Here is a 14,292-nt window from a genome sequence, read left to right on the forward strand (position 1 = left end):
GTTTACCTTCTATCTTAACATTTGTCATTGGTCGAGGGCTACTCTGGGTACGTCAGCTCCTTGGCACCTCGGGTCTGCTTTGCAGAAGGCTGGACTCATTCCTTCAAGTAGAGAGAGCCCCAGACAGGAAGACACAGGTGCTTGCTCCCTTGGGACTAGGGTGAGGGGAGCAAGGTGCCTGGGCTACAAAATTTAAGGAGCTGCTCATTCAAGCAGGGACATGCAAAGACAGAGTCAGCCTCATTCTGTGCACGCTGGCCTGGCCCTGGCTCATAGGCAGAGGTCTTTGGCAAGCAGGCAGGCAGTGAATGGATGGCGGCAGAGCATCTGTAAGGATCACGGTATAGAGGACGCCCAGTAGGAAATCCTGTTGCCCTCCCAGAGTTTTCGATTTTCCTTTAGTGCAGATTCCCAACATTTATAAAGACCTGCCTGTTTCATACATGAGAAAGAAAGACTCACTCTGGCCACTGAGCACCTAGTTCTCTCTACTCCTTGCTCATATGTTTTCCTTCATGTTCCTTTTCTATGGCCCAGTTATCGAGCACATCACATCTCTTGAATAATAATCATGTAATAACCACCTAGCCCAGCAAGCTAGACTGACAGCTCTTCGGGGCTGCCTTCTTTTGTTCATTTGTTTTTTCTTGGAAGAGATGATACAGTTGAGGTCGGTCTGAACTGATGGAGAAGGACATGAGGAAGGGGAGCTTGCCCAACCTCAGCGAGCAGCGCTTCTCTCCATCTGCCCTGCATGGTGTGTGGAGGTGAGAAATAGGACCTCTCCTTCCCTCCTGTCTTTCTCCCACCTTGCTGTTCACATACCAACATGCACTGAGTATCTTCTTGGCTCTGGATGCTACGGGGGTAATTTTATCTACAGCAATGTGTGTGTAGGGGCGGGGGGCGGCATGCAGTCTGTTTTAGGCGACCGAGGGTTTCAGTTTCGGATGGCATGGTTTTTCCTTGGGTAGGCTTTTTTTTTTTTCTTTTCCTTTCTTTCTTTCTTTCTTTTTTTTTTTTTTGAATGCAACCTTTTAAAAAAAATTTAAATTCAATTAGCTAACAAATAGTACATCATTTTTGATGTACTGTTCAATGCTTTCTAACATGCTGCGCTATCAACAGATTTTTTTCAAGTTGTTTAGAGTCCTCTTGTATCTTCTTTATCTTTGCTTACTTTTATCTCTTTATATGGTGTAATGGTTTGGAGCATGAACTTGAGACTTAGAACTGGGTGGGAGTCTAGCCCCCAACACCTGCCAGGTATGAGACTGGAAACCAGGCAGATCATTTAACCTTTCTGTACTCAAGTTCCATGACTAAGGCATGGGGATGAGAATGGTAGTTACCCATACAGTGTTGTATAAGAGTCAAGAGAGGCAAAGTCATGCTCCAATAATTACCAGTCTCTAAATCTCAGTGGACTTAGAGCTCAGACAACACAAGCTTATTTTTTATTTATGCTACATGTTCTTTGCACATCTGCTGCTATCATCCTTATCCTTGGACCAAGAAAAACCAAAGATCATTTACAAAAATGGAAGATATTTCAAGATAGGTGGGAGTAATGGGTTAGGTCAACACCCACTTTGTTGATCTGATAGCAAGTTTAGCTCACCTCTAAATAATTCTAAATGGGATTTGCAAGATCACGGATTGAGATTGCTGTTTGGGAGTGGGTAATCCCCAAAGCAACTGGAATTTAAGTGCAAGAAGATTTTTGGGGGGGGGATTGGAGGGAGTGTTTGAGGAAGCACTGGCAGGGAAGTGACAAGATGAGAAAGGAAGGGAAGGGAGCCGGTGCAGGATGGATGTGTTAGTGGGCTACTGTGGGCAACTGGACTCAGTTCCCTTCTGGTAATGAAGGCCCCACCACCTGGAGTGGCTCTTCTCGTGGTGGCAAGGGGAAGATCGCATGCGTCTGGGTCATGCACTGGCAGGGAAATCCTCCAGCCAGGCCAGCAGTAGGTGTAATTTTCTCCCATACTCAGTTGGCCAGAATTAGTGACATGGCCCAAGCCAAATGCAAGACACCTAGGGAAGTTCAATCACCCTAAATGGTGAAAGAACCAGGTGTATTACTGAACAGCACTTACGTCTATCACAGGTTGTGTGGGATTCGATGAAATCGTATTTATTAAGCATATAATGTAGAAACCAGCAGAGAGTGAATGCATGACAAAAGTTGGTTGCCCTTTAAATTAGGACTAGATTAGGAACAATTAAGGGGGAGGACCTTGTCTTACTTCTAACAATACTGACATCTACCATTGAATACTTTCCATGGGCTGGGCATTGTGCCAAATAGCATTCCCCCAGCAGCCCCCTGAGGTAGGTGACAGCTCTTTTCCACCCTGTTTTACAGATGGGGAAACCAAGTCTGAGCGAGATTAAGTCAAGCTGCTCAGGCTCCTCTAGCAAGTAAGTGGTGGCTCGAGGATTTAAACCCATGCCAGTGCCCGTGCATTTGGCACCATGCATCTGTGTCTCCTGTCTTTGATCTGCTAGCCTCTAGCCAAACCCTAAACAGAGTGGGGCTCCATGAGTATTTGCAGAATTGACCGGAGTAACTTTTTTGGACTTCATAAGTACATCAGAGACCTTCCATCTACTCCCTCCTCTCTCAAGCATTCTGCCCCAAAATGGCCACATGCCCCATTGTTCTGCACTATTGACCGACACAACCTCTTCTTGCCATTTAATTACTCTCTGCAATTCCGAGATTTGGCATCTCTCTTCACCTGCCCCTTGCCTCCTCTTCTCGTCCTGGTCAAAACTAGAGATTTCTTTGATGCCCCAGTGTTACAAGGCAGACATATCTGTGGGTACCATGACTCTTCTTCATGTCGAAGTTGGGCAGAATGTTCCAGAAATTTCCAAGGTATAAGAATAATCTCCTTAATGTTTTATCTGCCTACTATCACCTAAAATTGCTACTCTTTTAGGATTCTGATTTTTTTTTCCTCTTCTGGTCATCTTAAAAAAAAGAAATGGAATTTCATGTAGGGGTCCCTCTGGGAATCTGACAACTTCTCCTTCCTTTTATTCAGTTAAAGGCTGAAAATATCAGGCTGGCTCTTATCTGATTCCTTGTCTATTAACATTATGTTCTGAGGAAAGCCCCCTCCTGCTCTGCAATTTCTTAAAACTTTTTTTTTTTTTTTAGTGGTGGTGGGTCATGGTAGACAAATAAAAATCATTCTGAGGTTATCTGAGACCTGCCATTCCACACAATAGCAATAAGAACGTTTTCCAAATTTAAAACTCTGATGGGGGAAGTGGGTTACAATAGGAGAAACCTTTGACCCTGATCAGTCATAATGGCTTCCTGGATTCAGGGATATTATGGGCTGGGGCCAAGGGTTTAAGCAGAGAGAACACAAGATGTGTTAAACTTAGAACACAATGTGCGAGTTCCGGGTGGGGCTGTTGGAGGGACATCTTTCTTTCTTTCCGGTGAAAATGATCCCTTTTCCAAACAAGGACCTGGATCTTTCTTGGGGTTTGGCCAGTGCCTGGGTACTTTTGTTCTGCTGCTGGTTTGAAGAGGAATTTTGAGTTATCCATGAATCTGAAAGTCTTCACTCTGGGGACCATTTCTAGGCATTATTTACCCCCATCTATTGAGTGATTGCTGTGTGCCAGATAACTGTTCTTGAGGTCAGGATCTATCAGTAGAGAAAAAAAAAAATAGCCCCAAAGCCCCATCTTTGTCAGGCTTAATTCCATGGCCCAGTTCTTCAACCTCTGGGCTACTGACATTTCAAGCTGCAGAGTTTGGTGTAGTGGGGGGCTGTCCTGTGCATCATGGGGTGTTTGACAGCATCCCTGACCTTAACCCAATAGAAGTCATGAGCACCCCTCCCCAATCATGACAACCCAAAATATCTTCAGATGTTGCTAAATGTCTGGGGGGCCAACACTCTTGGTTGAGAAACACGGTTATATGGGAGGGAGACAGACTATACACTGTGAAGGTATAAGTAGGTAACAAAGAAATAGAGTCAATCAAGACAGGTCAGTCAAGGAGGTCGATCAAGACAGGAGGGTCAAGTCTCAGTAGTGGGGTGGGGGTGCGAGATTATTGTCATATAAATGATGTAGTTGGGGAAGTCCTACTGGAGAAGGTGACATTTGATAAAGACGTGATGGAAGCAGTGAAGTGAGCCACAGGGCCATGGAGGGGACAGCCAGTGCAATGCCCTGCGCATGCACGCTAGCCTCAGAATCACCTAGGGCATCTGTAGGGGGAGCGAAGGGAGAGTGCTCAGAGATGAGGCAGAGAGTTCAAGGGAGGGAGCATCCAGACTGTGCAGCATGGGGCCCCTGTGGCCACTGTCAAGACTTTGCTTTTCTCCAAGAGGAAGGGAAAATCATAGTCCCATTTCAAACAGCAGCATGAGATAGTCTCTTCCTTCCTTCCTTCCTTCCTTCCTTCCTTCCTTTCTTTCTTTCTTTCTTTCTTTCTCTCCCTCCCTCCCTCCCTCTCTCTCTTCTCTTCTCTTCTCTTCTGGCTGCCGTTGGGTTGCGAACAGACTATGGGGGATAAGGACAGAAGTAGGATCCTAGTGAGTCAAACTGTGACTCCAGGCAACTTAAAGAGGAGTGTCGCCTGGGCCTGGCTAGACATCTGTCAGCCTCTCCAGACATCATCTGCCCTTCCAGTAAAGATGCACACAGTGGTGGTTGTAGGTGCTCAACATGATAGAGCGTGTCGGAAAGACTGGACAGTGAATTTGCCTGGTTTCTCCGACACCTTTTCTTGTTAGACTCTGTCCTGGATAACATCCTGATTTTCATTTTAGAAACAGTATGTGCCAGGTGGAAGATCAAAGGCTTAGGTAATCATAATTACTAATCATGTATGATAGAAATAAGCTAACAGAGCTTCTATGCTCTTGTTATTTGCCAGAGGCTGTGCTATCCTCCTTTCAAGCATTATGTTCTTGAATTCAGGCCACCACCCTGTGAGGAAGGTTCCTGTCTCATTGTTTTCCTCCCAGTCCAAATGAGGATGCGGAGATCAGAGGGCCGGAGTGACTTCTCTGAAGTTGCAGGGCCTCGACCCTCACCGACTGAGAGGTGTCTGAGAAGGAAAGGCAGCTGACCGATGTGGAATGTGGAAACTCTATGATTGCCTGGGGTCCCAGTTCCGTGTCCAGAACTGCCCCCTCCATGTCCTGGGACTCATCACAAGACGTTGGAGACAGGTGAGCTGCGGGCACAGGGCAGCGTAGAGCTAACCCCCGCCTTTAGTGGCTGGAAGCATGGAGTTAATAGCTCAGGCTCTGTCATCTACAGACCAGTTCAGATCCCAACTCCACCCACGCAGGACTCTGAGATCTGAGTCATTTACTTCACCGCCCTGAACTTCAATTTCCTCATCCCCAAGACTGGAGTAATAATAATGGTGTCCCACCCATATCTCCTGGCCCCCTCCTACCGTCCAAGCCACTTACAGCTCACGCGGGTAGTTCCCAATATTCTGACGTTCACCTCCGGAGGCTTTCTTCGATTGCTCACCTGTCCCAGCTCAGGATGGGGCAGATCAGCAGTGCCAAGAGGTGATATCCCCAGAGATATCCTCAACCAACAGAGAATGATGTGTAGTAGATAAAGGTCCTACTTCCTTATGGGACCTCTCAGGAGGTCCATAGCTTGACCCTGCCCCAGTTACCCTCAGCACTGACCACTCACTAACACAGCTTTATTTCTGCTTTCTTCCCCGTCTCTTCCTGCCTCCCCATGCTTCCTGGGATCATCTCCCAAATAAACCATTTTGTGTGCATCTCAGGATCTGTTTGCGGGGGACCACACCGGACCTCCTTAAGATTACCGTGATGGTTATGAGAAAGTGAATGTGAAGTACTTAGCGTGTTGTCACATACACGGCAAACATCGAAAAAATGGCCCCATGACACTGCTGATGAAGGTGATGAGGAGGAGGAGGACAATGATGATGATGACAGAGGCAAAGAAGATGATGACGGGGAGTAGGAAGGAGAAGAGGAGGAGGAAGAGGAGGAGGAGGAGGAGAGGAAGGGGGAGAGAGGGCGATGCGGACGGAGAGGAGGAGGAGGAAGTGGAGGAAGAGAGGGGAGGGAAGAAGGAGAGGCCGATGACTATGAAGAAACTAAGGCCCGAAAGGGAAGAGCTAAGTGGCAAGTAGTAGATTGACAGGTCATGGGGATCTGGGGCAGCTGCTCAGCCCAGCCAGTCCTATAAGGGAGTCAGCCCCAAACACAGTTTCTCCTACCACCTGATTTCATGGAGTTTCCTCCCTGTGGTCAGTGTACTCTGGGAGATAATCTGTCCCCTGGTTCCCCCTGAGCAGTTGACAGCCAATGAGTCAGTGAGCCCTAGCTGAGCACCAATTCTTTTTTTTTTTTTTTTAAAAGATCTTATTTATTTGTTTGACAGAGAGGGAGAGAGACATCACATGTAGGCAGAGAGTCAGACAGAGAGAGAGGGAAGCAGGCTCCTTGCCGAGCAGAGAGCCTGATGCGGGGCTCAATCCCAGGATCCTGAGATCATTATCTGAGTTGAAGGCAGAGGCCTAAACTACTGAGCCACCCAGGTGCCCCTCAAGCACCAATTTGTATAAGGTAGGGTAGGAGGGACAAGAAATTATAACATGTGGCCCTTTTCTGAGCGACTCCTCCTTCATGAGGAAAGCCAAATCTTCTGTTCACAAAGGTCCTTCTTGGACTTCACCTCAGATCGTACCACTGGACAAGTGGACGCACAGCCTCGGGACTTGTGTGAATGTATTGTCTTGAGACCATTGCCCAGCTTCCTGTGTGGGATGGCTTATTCCCTGTTGTACTCATTTGCTTCAGAACTCCCCGTTCTTAGATGAAAAACACTGAAGTTTCCAAGTCAGTGCAATGCATGAAACATCGTGTGTTTCACCTGTAGAAAAGTTGCTGCACTTATCTCCACGGTTCTCTTGGCCACTGGTGAAGGGATTGAATTTAAATCTTTAGAAGGGTGCATGGAGAAATATTGGCATTTGGTGGATGAGCTCTAGAAGGGTCAGAGCTGGGATACACCTGGGCAGCCATTTCTTCCAAGCCTCTCCCTCCTTTGACAGTAGGAAAATGAAGACATGGAGAAATTACTTTACCATACGACGCCACACAGCTTGGGGATAATGCAGCCCAGAATAAAACTCACTTCTTTCCATCCCCACTCCATTGTTTTTCTTGCTCTATTATTATCCACCTCTTATAAATCAACTGTTGTCAGAAATGCATCAGGAGCGTCATCTGGTCAAGGACAAATCTTTTTGTGAAGTGAGCAGTAGCTTCCTCGTTCAGCATTTTCATTGGTCTTGATTTTCATCTACCAAATTAAAAAAAAAAAGAAAAAAGAACAACTCCATGTTTTAAAATAATGAAGACTAAAGACTTTCTATTCAACCTCAATGTCACAGAAGCATGAAAAGCTACATGTCACAATGAATGGTGGATTTTTCACTCTAAATAAAATGTAATTCACCTAATTGATTTGGTTGAATCTCTGCCTTCTGAAGCTTTGTGTTTTCCAATAAAATGGTCAACCTGCTGAGCTATGTCTGGAGGAAAGAAAGCTAGAGAAAAGAGAGAGGCCCCAGGGAAAAGAGAGAGAGAGAGAAATCAGAGCATAAATATATCAAAACTCTCTTCTTTAAGATAGTAGAGAGAGTTCACAGAGAATGAAAGAAAACCACCTTTTTGGCACCCACTTGCACCTCAAAATTATTCATTTAGGTTTATTTATATCTTTACTCCTCCAGAAAGAAGGAGGAGAAATAGTGCCTTTCAGAAAAGATTATTAATACACAGCATTTATCGACCATTATCATGTGCCAAGAACTGCATAAACACGATCTCATTCAACATGTTTATCACAGTTACTTTGGGAGGCAAGGGTTCTCAGTCCCAATTGTAGTGAGTTAAACGGTGGCCCCCTAAGAGGTGGTCCACCTGGAACTGGTGTGTGTGAACTTATTTGAAAAGGGAATCTTGCAGATATAATTACAGTAGGGATCTTGACATAAGATAATCTTAAATTATCTGGGTGGGCCCTACATCTAATGACAAAGGCCCTTCCTAAGAACACAAGAACAGACATGAGAGTGAAGGTCATGAGAAGAAAGAGGATAGATTCAAGGGACATGTCGACATGGATTGGTGGCAGCCACCAGAAGCTCAGAGGAGGCACTGAGCAGGTTCTCCTTCAGAGCCTCCAGAAGGAACACCCCCGCTAGCACCTTGATTTTGGGTCTGTCCTCCAGAATGCAGAGAGAATGGATTTCTCTTCTCTTAAGGCCCCTCAGTCTGTGAAATCTGTTCCAGCAGCCCTAGGAAACCAATACACCATTTTATAGATTAAGGGTCCAAGACCCAGAAAGGCTCAATCACCTATCTATCCCTATAGTCCATCGTGCTAGAGCTGGGTTAAAATCTGCAGATTCATAGCTGATCTCAACAGCAGGTTGGATTTTTAAAAATAGTTTAAAATGGATAGGGAGAAGCATGAACAGCTCCCCTAATGTTAATGGTAACTATCTCAGGATGCTGGGGTGGAGATGCAGGGCAGGGGGAGGAGTTTCACACAACGCTGGCTTTCTTTATTGTTTCTTTTTTTAATATACTTTTCACATTTTCTATAGTAAGCAATATTGACTATATAATTGGAAGAAAAAAATTAAGGAATTGTCCCTGAGGGCAATGTACCTTGGCAACGTGGAGTGTTAACTGAAGAAAGTTGTCTGCAAACTTGTAGGTGGAAAATTATTACTGCAATTATATCAGTCTGTCCTTACCTTGGACTCATAAGCTAGGTGCTGCTATATCCCCATTCTGCAGATGAACATTCTGAGTCTCGAGTTAGAGAGTACTGGGCCGTTGTAGTCAAGTCTCCACTGAAGAGAATATTCCCTTATCCTCACCATCCCTTTGGTCCTTCCTTGAGTCTAGATTACAAGGCATACTAGAAGCACACGTTTTTGTTTTTCCTTAGACTAGTCAATGATCAAACCTTCAAAGTCCAAGTCCAAGTTATGGAGGGACAGAGGGACAGAAGTAAGCTTGCTTTCTTCCTTTTTTTTTTTTTCTTTTTTTCCTGCAACCCATTCTCTCTGAGTGGAAAATCTGATAGTTCCCTGGTGTTGAAGACTAATCTGAGCATATGAAGAGAGAAGAGCAAACGTAAGATCCTCATTCTACTCTTTTGAGAAAACCTAGAGGAAACCTTGTTCTCTTAAGCTCACAAAAGAATGGGTATTTTTCACAGGTTTAAAGCTATCGTAAGCAATTAAAACCTATAGCCTAAGTCTTGGGGGATTGGGACTGGCTTTTCTAGAGTCCACATTTTAGCTGAGAATGTAAAGGACCGAATCTCTTATTTTTTTAGATTCAATCCATCCTGATTGAGTCCCATTGAGAACTCTGAAAGTTCTAGAACACACACTGCAGAAAACTGGCCTGGAGCACATCTTAGCCAGGACCACACACTGTCTGAAATCTCAGCCTGCGCCCAGCACCTGGCCACATGCTTCATAGGCATTGTCCCAGGACAAACCTGAGCAGTGAGCATTCTCATCTCCGTTTTCCAGGTCAGGGAACTGCATCTTAATTGGTCAAGGAGCTTGGATGTGGCACAATCTTGGACTGAGCCAGAAGCATCTGTCCTCAGGGTGCCTGGGTGGCTCAATGGGTTAAAGCCTTTGCCTTTGGCTTAGGTCATGATCCCAGGGTCCTGGGATCGAGCCCCACATCAGGCTCTCTGCTCACCAGGGAGCCTGCTTCCTCCTCTCTCTCTCTGCCTGCCTCTCTGCCTACTTATGATCTCTGTCAAATAAATAAATAAAATCCTTAAAAAAAAAAAAAAGAAGTATCTGTCCTTGGGCTGTTGTCCCCTTTGTGGTGCTGTATCTTCATCTCTGGATGTTCAGAACTATGTGTAGATGAATTAGAACCTCACAGATTAAATGATCCTCTTAGATATCCAGGGACTGTGGATGTCAGAATGTGCATTACGGCAAAGGCATTGCCAATGGTCTGGGGAAAAAAAAATTCAAGGAAAAGTAACAGACTGGTGGTATTGACAATCAGTGTCCAGACCTGGGTACTTAACTGGACCACAGTCTACTACTCACAATAATGTGACCCCCAAAAGTAGTTCCCCATCTTGGGCTGATTTCTCCACTAATACATAAAGGCATTGTTGTAGAATCACCTGGGAAATCTTTAAAAAGTTATAAATTCTAAGATTTATCTTTGACTTTCTAAATCCAGGTCTCCTGGGGAGAGCTCATTAATCATTTAATTAATCACTTACTCATTAACTGATTTAGCAGATGCTTATTGCTATTGGACACTTGGCTGTTGGAGAGGAAAGGGTGCATTTGTCAGGGTTCCATCAGGAAACAGAATAGCCCACTCTGTTTAGAATCCTTTAAGCAGTTTCATAAAAGGGGTAAGACAAGGATGTGGGTAAGATATTAGAGAAGCATAAAGGACAGTGTGGCACCTGCAAACTAACAGCACTGAGGCTTTTCCAACCTCTAGACATGAAGGAAGGGGGAATGTTACCTGTATTGCCTGAATTTGAGGGAGACAGCTACGGAAGGAGGACCTCCTTAGGAGAGCTGGGACCTTTCTTGAGAACAGACTTCCCTAACCTCATTGCTCTTAATATTCAGAGCTGCATCCTTCTGTGTTGAGTGGAAGGGGCTTTAGGATTCTATGCATTAGCAGCAATCCTGGCCTCTACCTCCGGGAGGCCGGCAACATCCTCTAGACTCTGCCAAATGTCCCTTGGGAGGTAATGTCACCACCCCAAATTGAAAGCCACTGATCTGGAGATGCAGCCAGCTTTTAGTGACCTCCTGGAATAGAGATGACACCCTAATGCCCCACTTCCCTTTCCTTTCAGTTTACTAGTAGGGTTTCCCATTGGCTAAAACTCAACCAGAAGTTGGAAGGTGATGTACTCCATCAAGGTGACTGTGAGTCAATAGCAGGGCATAGAATTGTGGGTGGCAGGTGGAAACACAGACATGGCAAAAGTAGTCAGTACAGCAGATAGGACGTTCTTTAGGAGCCCACAGCTCATAGTGATGGGTCTGGAAGATGAGGCAGACAATAAACAATTACATATACAAGATAATTTCTGAGCATGATTAGGAATACATAGTCAAATTAAAAAAAAAAAAAACCAGCAATGCAACAGTGAATGCCTGAGCTCTCTGAACATGTGAACATTAAGTGAAGACCTGAATGATGTTGTGGAGCCAATGTCATAAATATTGTAGGGGGTGGGTATACTCCTGGCAAAGGGAATAGCATGTGCAAAGGTCCTAAAGTCTGCATTCATTCATTCATTCATTCATTCATTCATGTGTTTGTTTTTGCAGCACTTTATTGGGATGTAATTTATACATAGTAAAATAAGCAAGTAATAAGTGTACTGGTTAATGAATTTTTGTATATGTAATCAATCCCATAACCATAATCCAGATTAAGGTATAGAATATTCCATCTCCTCAGAAAATTCCTGTATTCCCCAAATTGGGTCCCCCTATCCTGTGACTGTTATGACTTCTGTTGCCATAGATTGGTGTTACCTGTCCTTGAAGTTCATATAAATGGAGTCACCCAGTGTCTACTTCCCTGTGCCTGGCCTCTTTTGCTCAGCTTTGGGTCTACGTGAATCCATTCATGTTGTATGTATCAGGAGTTCACTTCTTTTTATTACTGAATAGTACTCCACTGTATGGACGTACCACAGTGTGTTTATCCATTCTCCTGCTGAAAGGATATTTGGGTTGGTTCCAGTTTGGGGCTGTTATGAATGAAGCGCCCACAAACATTTTCTTGTAAGCTTTTTTTATGGACATGTGCGTTCATTGCTCTTGGATGCAATTTGCGGGGTTGGGGGCAGGAGATATGTCTCTTTCCTAGAAATTACCCATTTTCTTTTTGATTCTGACATGAAGCTAAACTGGTAAACCAGAGGATTAAATACCCCTTCCAGCTTGGAAATCCAGCAATTTCCCCCGATCACTGCCAGTCTCACCAAACCCATAGGTCTGTTTCTTGGTTCATCATGACCTCCAAGTACCATGCACCTCCAAACCAGCTGTGCTCGTGCTGGGTACCTGGGCAACCTTCCCCTGCCTGGCCTAGCCTCCCGCCTCCTCCTTCGGGGGCGTGTGTATTAAATCATGGCACAGCGGCTAATTCTTTGCAGCTTGCTGGTTGCTGCCTCCATTGGAGCAGACAGGAGGGCGCCCTGACACAGTTAAAGATCACAAGCTTTGATAACCTGGCTTTCTGATTTATGATAGTCCAGGTCTGCGTGTTCCCCTAATGAGGGGAACTCGGAGTGTCAACCTGTTTATTAAATGCTCAGAACCATGTGTGAGCTGGGCCGAGGTAAGAAGTCAATCATATTTTCATTTATTCTGCCTGTCCCCTCCCGTTCGCTCAGTCCTCTCTCCCTGAGACTGTCAGCCTGCCAAATTCCTTCTTTTCATCTCGAGCGGGGAGGACTTTTGGACAGATCATTTGCGGAGACGGTCGGGGTCCGCAGTGTTTGCACTTTCCTACTGATTTCCTAGGTGTTTGGAAGTTAATGATACTCAGCACCTCATGATTCTTTCCTGTATGTCAAACAAAGGCATGAAAGGGAAAGTGGCCAGAGGCGAGAGGCAGGGGCACTGGTCAGGGAGGCACAGAAGCACATCCATAGCTTTCTCTTCTCTTTACCCCAACCCTACAGAGACTGGTGTCATTGCCAGTGCAAGACGGATGAATATTCCTGAAGTTGTCAGGGACTAATGAAGTCTTAATTCATCTCCTGTAATTCTCTTTGAAATTTAAAAAAAAAAAAAAAAAAGGGCAAATCAAAATAATGGATGGCCCAGCTGCTTTAATCTGTACTACTTCTCACCCTTTTCCCCTTTGCAACTTGGTCAGTGTCATTTCCTTAATCTCTGGAGAGTCTACTCTGATTCCTTTCAAGTGGCATCAGCTCTGTCCCTTAGATTTGGTCTTCTGGACGTGGCATATATATCTCTGCCTTTCTGAGGCCCTGGGGCTGGATTCTGTCCTTGGACATGCAGTGGGAGGGGTCTGAGCAGGTCACTGTAGAGTTTCCTCAGGGGGAAGAGCTCTAGACAGCCCAGCCTGGAGACTCCTGAAGAGTTTAGAATGTTACAGTTGACTGGGAACTTTGTGCTTTAAGCATCCTTTAGTTGGGGTGCTGGTTTTTATTGTAATCCTGTCTATGCACTCTCATGATAAATGGCATTGTTCATTAAAATACCCCTTATTTAAAATAACCTTAGGAAGACAAAATCATTAAAAAAAAAAAAAAAACCCTTAAGAAGAAGCTCAGGAATGGCTCAATCTGTTCTCCCATTTCTGTTCAATTCTTGCATCCTGAATCTTGCCCAGTTCCTGCATACATAGATGTTTGTTGAATGAATGAACAAGCGAATGGAATAGTGAACAGAATAACCCAATTGCGCATCGCAAAGTTTTTAGCCTAGGTTTGGTCTTGATTTGTTTTCATATAAAATGTTTCTCTCTGTCTTTGCTAGTAACAGAACTCCATGTTTAGCTGGGCACTGGATCTCTGAAATAAAGAATCCGCTTCCCAGCTTCCCTTACATTGAAGTATGGCCCTGGAGGCTCTGGCCATTGAGATTTGAGAGGTAATATTATATGATTAATGTCCTAAAAAGACAGCAGAAATAAGAAATTTGTCTCTCTTTCTTCCCTTCCTCCTTCAGTATGGGTGGAATGCAGATATAACGGATGGAGTCAAGCAGCTGTCTTGGACTATGAGGTGGGAAGCAAGAAAGGAAAGGCAGTAAGAGAAAAGTACCTTGGGTCTCTGTTGATTGTAAAGCTGACGTATCAGTCTGGACTGCTTGCCTCTGGACTAAATTATGTGACAAAGTAAATTTCTAGTTTGTTCAAGCCGTATTTTGGGTTTTGCACCACATGTTCCTCAGCCTAATTTTAAAGAATTTAACATGTTTTGAGGATCTGGAGTTTCACCCATTAATATAGTCAGCTGCCTCAGTTTAAAATGTCTTCAAGATAAGACACCAGCATGTAGTGGCCACAGTAAAAATGGCACACAGTCTGCTGATGGAGCAACAAAAAATGTGATCAGTTAAAAAGAAATTAGTTTGAACCTTTGATAGAACAGAAATGGTGGACCCTATTTTCTGAAAATTAATCAGAGAACAGGGCAGCTGTTCTGAAAACAGGTTTTCAGCTCAGGTCA

The 14,292-nt window shown here is 44.7% G+C and overlaps 1 long non-coding RNA gene across 1 annotated transcript in view; it reads left to right on the plus strand.

Annotated features, from left to right (window-relative positions):
- Positions 1–13,882, plus strand: part of LOC116572203 — a 91,637-nt gene extending 77,755 nt beyond the window's left edge. Inside the window, exon 3 of the long non-coding RNA XR_004278160.1 lies at positions 13,790–13,882. This is a non-coding gene — a long non-coding RNA (uncharacterized LOC116572203). The remainder of the gene's footprint in view (positions 1–13,789) is intronic.
- Positions 13,883–14,292: the final 410 nt, after the last annotated feature.

The sequence above is a fragment of the Mustela erminea genome, chromosome 13, assembly GCF_009829155.1.
Source record: "Mustela erminea isolate mMusErm1 chromosome 13, mMusErm1.Pri, whole genome shotgun sequence".
Taxonomy (NCBI): domain Eukaryota; kingdom Metazoa; phylum Chordata; class Mammalia; order Carnivora; family Mustelidae; genus Mustela; species Mustela erminea.